Source organism: Macaca thibetana, chromosome 6, assembly GCF_024542745.1.
Source record: "Macaca thibetana thibetana isolate TM-01 chromosome 6, ASM2454274v1, whole genome shotgun sequence".
Taxonomy (NCBI): Eukaryota; Metazoa; Chordata; class Mammalia; order Primates; family Cercopithecidae; genus Macaca; species Macaca thibetana.
Window position 1 is genome coordinate 101,238,643 of NC_065583.1, and position 6,378 is coordinate 101,245,020.

At 44.9% G+C, this 6,378-nt stretch overlaps 1 pseudogene; it reads right to left on the reverse strand.

Moving 5' to 3' along the window:
- Positions 1 to 4,282: 4,282 nt before the first annotated feature.
- LOC126956156 (keratin, type I cytoskeletal 18-like) lies at positions 4,283 to 5,535 on the reverse strand (annotated as a pseudogene).
- Between the last annotated feature and the right edge of the window lie 843 nt (positions 5,536 to 6,378).

A 6,378-nucleotide genomic window follows, 5' to 3' on the forward strand; every position in this document is an offset into this window, starting at 1 on the left:
CTTGCTAACACTTATTATCTTTTTAAATTTTAGCCATTCCAGTGTGTGTAAAGTGATATGTCATTCTGGTTGGGTTTTTTTTTTTTTTTTTTTTTTTTTTTTTTTTTGAGACAAAGTCTTTCTCTATTGCCCAAGCCGGAGTGCAGTGGCATGACCTAGGCTCACTGCAACCTCCACCTCCCAAGTTCAAGCGATTCTTGTGCCTCAGCCACCCAAGTAGCTGGGATTACAGGCACATGCTACCACGCCCAGTTAATTTTTGCATCTTTAGTAGAGACAGGGTTTCACCATGTTGGCCAGGCTGGTCTGGAACTCCTGACCTCAGGTGATCCACCCGTCTCAGCCTCCCAAAGTGCTGGCATTACAGGTGTGAGCCACTGCACTCAGCCCTCATTCTGGTTTTGATTAGCATCTCCCTAATGAATAGTGATATTTATTGTCTTTGCATATACTTATCAGACATTTTTATACCTTCTTTGGAGAAATATCTATTCAAATACCTTGCCAATTTTGAAAATGAGTTATTTGTCTCTTTATTGTTGAGTTGTAAGTGTTCTTTATATATTCTGAGTACTAGCCTCTTATCAAATCAATAGTTGGCAAATATTTCCTCCCATTCTGTGGTCTGCCTTTTTCACTTTAAGAGCGTCTTTTTTCCCCCCTCTCCAACTTTTATTTTAGATTCAGAAACAAAGCTATTTTTCCAACATATCCAACATGCTTCTGGCTCAAGGCCTTTGCACTGGCTATTCTCTTTGCCTGGGGGACCTTTCCCAGATCTTCACATGGTTCCCTCCATCTGTCCATTCATGTCTATCTCCTTAGGGCAGCCTTCTCTGACCACCACATATAAAGTAACATTCCCATGACTACCCCTTTCCTCTGCTTAGTTTTCCTTTGTAACCCTCATCCCTGCCTGAAATTGTATTATCAGTTTCTCTATTACTTGTCTGTTTCCTCTGTTAGAATGTAGTTCTACAAAGACTAGAACGTTGTCTTGTTCCGTGTTCTATCTCCAATGCTTAACAAAATCCATGAGTCATGAAAGGCACTTAATAACATTTTGTAGAATGAATGAATAAATGTAAGAAGATGGTGAGTTTCCCCAGTAAGGTTTACCGATGAAGCTATCCCAACATGCAGATGAGAGATAGACACTGTTTTAGATACCTGAAATGATCACCGGGGACTAGGTATAGGACCATCCACAGACACAGTTTCATTTTAACACATCTGTTTCACTAACACAAGAGTGAGGCCGGGTGTGGTGGCTCATGCCTGTAATCCCAGCACTTTGGGAGGCTGAGTTGGGTGGATCACTTGAGGTCAGGAGTTTGAGACCAGCCTGGCCAACATGGCAAAACTCCATCTCTACAAAAAATACAAAAATTAGCCAAGTGTAGTGGTGCATGCCTGTAGTCTCAGCCACTTGGGAGGCTGAGGCACAAGAATTGCTTGAACCTGGGAGGTGGAGGTTGCAGTGAGCCAAGATCATGGCACTGCACTCCAGCCTGGGTGATAGCGCAAGACTCTGTCTCAAAAGAAAAAAAAAAAGACAAAAGTAAGATATTCCATATGGGTACAATATCAGTAACAGTGGAGGCTTTCACCAGGTTCAAAGGGTGGGCCAACGATCAATCTTGGATTACTAAACATCTCTCTGAAAGATTTTGTCATTTTGGTCTTCCTGGAGTTTGTCGGAAATTCCTGGTTTTTTTTTTTTTTTTTGAAAAATTATTTAATTTTGATATACACAGATCTGTCTCAGTCTAGCAGCTTGCATCTTCTTGCCAGTTAGAGCTCATTCTGGGGTATATGTTGTCAACTAGCTGTCACAACTTTTCTTAGCACCAAGAGAAACCTGGGTAAGATCTTTGCTTTCTGCCCTTCATCCTCCATTCCTCGAATTCTCTACTTGCAGAATTTTACCTACTCTGTAGCTGGTATGTCTTATCTTTCCCTTCCCTTCCCATTCTTTTTTTTTTTTTTTTAGATGGAGTCTCACTCTGTCACCCAGGCTGGAGTGCAGTGGCACAATCTCGGCTCACTGCAGCCTCTGCCACCGCACCTGGCCTTGATGTAAGGTTTTATATTCATTTACTAGCAGATCTATGGCTTGATGCAACAAGCAAGAATTGTGTTCCAACTTCTCTGTTTCCCAGCCCTTGCCAAGCCATCAACTCAGCACTCAGTTTGGATTAGAAATGGTCTACATGGTTTTCGACTTTGTTTGTTAACAAAGATTCCTTTTGTGAGACATGCATCGTCTGTTTTTTAATTTCTCAGTCTGGTCACCTGCAGCTATTTCAGCTGCACAATGCCATTACTCAAAACTTGAATTTCATTTTCTTTGTGAACAAGAGCACTTGCTATGTCTTTTGGAAATTTCTAACAGTGTTTGATTAGATCACCAAACTCACTTCAGTCTTCTGCTTCTTGTTGTAAGTATTCAAGTCTCTCTCTTTTTAAAATAGTTGAGGCCAGGTGTGGTGAGTCATGCCTGTAATCTCAGCACTTTGGGAGGCTGAGGCAGGCAGATTGCCTGAGCTCAGGAATTTGAGATCAGCCTGGGCAACAAGGCAAAACCCGTCTCTACAAAAAAATACAAAAATTAGCTAGGCATGGTGGCATGTGCCTGTAGTCCCAGCTATGCAGGAGGCTGAGGTGGGAGGATCACCTGAGCCGGGGAAGTCAAGGTTGCAGTGAACCATGATTGTTCAACTGCACTCCAGCCTGGGCAATGGGATTGAGACCCTATCTCAAAAAAATGTATATATCCAGGTGTGGTGGGTACATACCCATAGACCCAGCTACTCGGGAGGCTGAGGCAGGAGGATTGCTTGAGCCCAAGGGGTTTGAAGTCAAAGTGAACTGTGATGGCATCACTGCACTACAGCTTGGGTGACAGAGCAAGACAATCTCAAAAAAAAAAAAAAAAATGTAGGCTGGGGCAGTGGCTTATGCCTGTAATCTTAGCACTTTGGGAGGCTGAGGTGGGTGGATCACTTGAGGTCAGGAGTTTGAAACCAGCCTGGCCAACACGGTGAAACCCCCGTCTCTATTAAAAATACAAAAATTAGGGCAAGCACAGTGGCTCACGCCTGTAATCCCAGCATTTTGGGAGGCTGAGGTGGGCGGATCACCTGAGGTCAGAAGTGTGAGACCAGCCTGGCCAACATGGTGAAACCTCATCTCTAGGAAAAATACAAAAAAATTAGCTGGGCATGGTGGCACGTTCCTGTAATCCCAGCTACTCGGGAGGTTGAGGCAGGAGAATTGCTTGAACCAGGGAGTTGGAGGTTGCAGTGAGCTGACATCATGTCACTGCACTCCAGCCTGGCGACAGAGTGACACTCCATCTCAAAAACAAAACAAAACAAAACAAAACAAAAAAACCGACAAAAAAATACAAAAATTAGCCAGGCACGGTGGCGGGCGCCTGTAATCTCAGCTACTTGGGAGGCTGAGGCATGAGAATTGCCTGAACCTGGGAGGCAAAGGTCCTGCCACTGCACTCTAGCCTGGGTGACAGAGCAAGATTATGTCTAAAAAAAAAAAAAAAAAAAAGTTTAATTGACAAAGATCATATATAGTCAAGGCATACAACATGATGATTTGACATATGTGTATAGATTTTGTAATGATTATCATAATCAAATTAACGCATTCAACACTACCCTTGCTGTTCAGTAGATCCCTAGAACTTGTTCATCTTTTTTTTTTTATTTAGAAGTGGGGGTCTGAGCCAAGCTCAGAAATTGTTCATCTTAGAGCTGAAAGTTTATATCCTGTGATCAACATCTCTTCATTTCTCCTACTCCTCAGCCTTTGGCAACTGTCGTTCTACTCTGCTTCTACGAATTTGACTTTCTTAGATTCTACAAGTGAAATCATACGTTATGTGTCTTTCTGGGTCTGGCTTATTTCACTTAGCATGATGTTTTCTGCTTTCATCAATGTTGTTGCATATTGCAAGATTTTCTTCTTTTACGTGGCTTGAATAATATCCCATTGTATATATACACACCAAAATGTTCTTCATTCATTCATCCATCCATGGACACTTAGGTTGTTTCCATATCTTGGCTATTGTGAATAGTGCTGCAATTAACATGGGAATGCAGATACCTCTTTGAGATACTGATTCCATTTCCTCTGGATATATATTCAGAAGTAGGATTGCTGGATTGTATGGTAGTTCTATTTTTAATTTTTTTTCCCAATGACCTCTGAACTTTGTATTGGCCTCCTGCGCCCCGAAGGATACCCGGCTTCTGCTGGCTTAACGTCTTAGCACTTTGATGTCGTTGGTCTCAGACACCCCTGTGCCGTCCACTATCCTGCAGGTGGTGGTCTTCTGGATGCTTTGGATGGAGTTGCTGCTGTCCAGGGCATCACCAGGATTGAAGCCCTCCCCATCTTCCAGCAGGCAGTGGTAGGTGGCGATCTCAGCCTCCAGCTTGATCTTGATGTTCAGCAGAGCCTCATACTCCTGGGTCTGGTGCTGCCCCTCTGCCCAGGTCTGTGCCAGCTCCAACTCCAGGTGCAGCAGAACCCTGTTGAGCTGCTCCATCTGCATGGCATAGTGGGTCTCTACCTCCCTCAGGCTGTTCTCCAACCTGGCTTTCAGATTTCTCATTGAGTTCAGGTTGATCTCCAAGGACTGGATTTTACATCTCAGCTCCGTGAGCATCATCTCAGCAGCTCTGATCTCAGTGGACTGCTTGGTGCTCTCCTCAGTCTGCTAGGACCAGTACTTGTCCAGCTCCTCTCAGTTCTTCTGAGCCAACTTGTCGTATTAGGCCTGGATGTCTGCCATGATCTTGGTGAGGTCCTGAGATTTGAGGGCATCTACCTCCACAGTCAACCCAGAGCTGGCAATCTGGGCTTGGAGGCCTTTTACCTCCTCTTTGTGGATTTTCTTCATGAAGAGCAGCTCCTCCTGGAGAGCCTCAACCTCTGTCTCCAGCTGCAGCTGAGTGACATTGGTGTCATCAATGGTCTTGCGGAGCCCATGGATGTCACTCTCCTCAGACTGGCACATGGCCAGTTCTGTCTCACACTTGACTCTAAAGTCATCAGCAGCAATATGGGCATTGTCAATCTGCAGAATGATGCAGGCACTGTCCACGGTACTTGCGAAGATCTGAACCCTCAGGTCCTCAATGGTCTTGAAGTAATGCCCCTAGTCTCTCACCTGGGGTCCCTTCTTCTCCAGATGCTACCGGATTTTGCTCTCCAGCCTCCATTTATCAGTCTGCAGTCTCCTCACTCTGTCCAGGTAGGAGGCCAGATGGCTGTTCAGGCCTTGCATGGTCTCCTTCTGGATTTCCCCTATTCCCATCAGGTCCCAGACCGCAAGCCGCCCCAGAAGCTTGTGGAGTGGGACACCGAGATCTGGGAGCCTGAGCCCCTGGCACCTGCATAGATGCTGGCCATGCTGCTGACCAGCTGGGCCATGTAGCTGGGCAGCTGGACAGAGCCCAGGGACCAGTAGTTGGTGGAGGAGGTGGTGGAGCGAGTGGTAAAGCTCATGCTGTCTGGGAGAAAAGCAAGAGGACAGGACTCAGGTTGTGCCTAGGACCTAATTTTTTTTTCTTTTTTCTTTTTTTCTTTTCTTTTCTTTTCTTTTTTTTTTTTTTTTTTTTGAGCCAGAGCTTCACTCTGTTGCCCAGGCTAGAATGCAGTGGCAAGATCTCAATTCACTGCAACCTCCACTTCCCGGGCTCGAGCAATCCTCCCACCTCAGCCTCCCGAGTATCTGGGACTATAGGTGTGTGCCACCACACCTGGCTAATTTTTGTATTTTTTTTTATAGAGATGGGGTCTCACTATGTTGCCGAGGCTGGTCTCAAACTCCTGGGCTCAAGCAATCCCCCTGCTTCAGCTTCCCAAAGTGCTGGGACTGCAGATGTGAGCCACCACACCTGGCCCTATTTTTAACTTTTGAGAAACTTCCATACTCTTTTTCATAATGGCTGTACCGACTTACGTTCCCACCAACAATATACAAAAGTTCTTTTTTCTCCACACCCTTACCGAAATTTCACGTTCCTTGTCTTTTTGATAACCATTCTAACAGGTGTGAGGCAATACTTCATTGGAGTTTTGACTTGCATTTCTCTGACAATGAGTGCTGTTGAGCACTTTTTCACGTGCCTTTTGGCCATTTGTATGGCTTCTTTGGAAAAATCTATATTCAAGATCTTTTGCCTTTTTAAAAAATTGGGTTATTTGTGGCCAGGCGCAGTGGCTGATGCCTGTAATCCCAGCACTTTGGGAGGCTGAGACAGGTGGATAACCTGAGGTCAGGAGTTTGAGACCAACCTGGCCAACATGGTGAAACCCCATCTCTACTAAAAATTCAAAAAATTAACC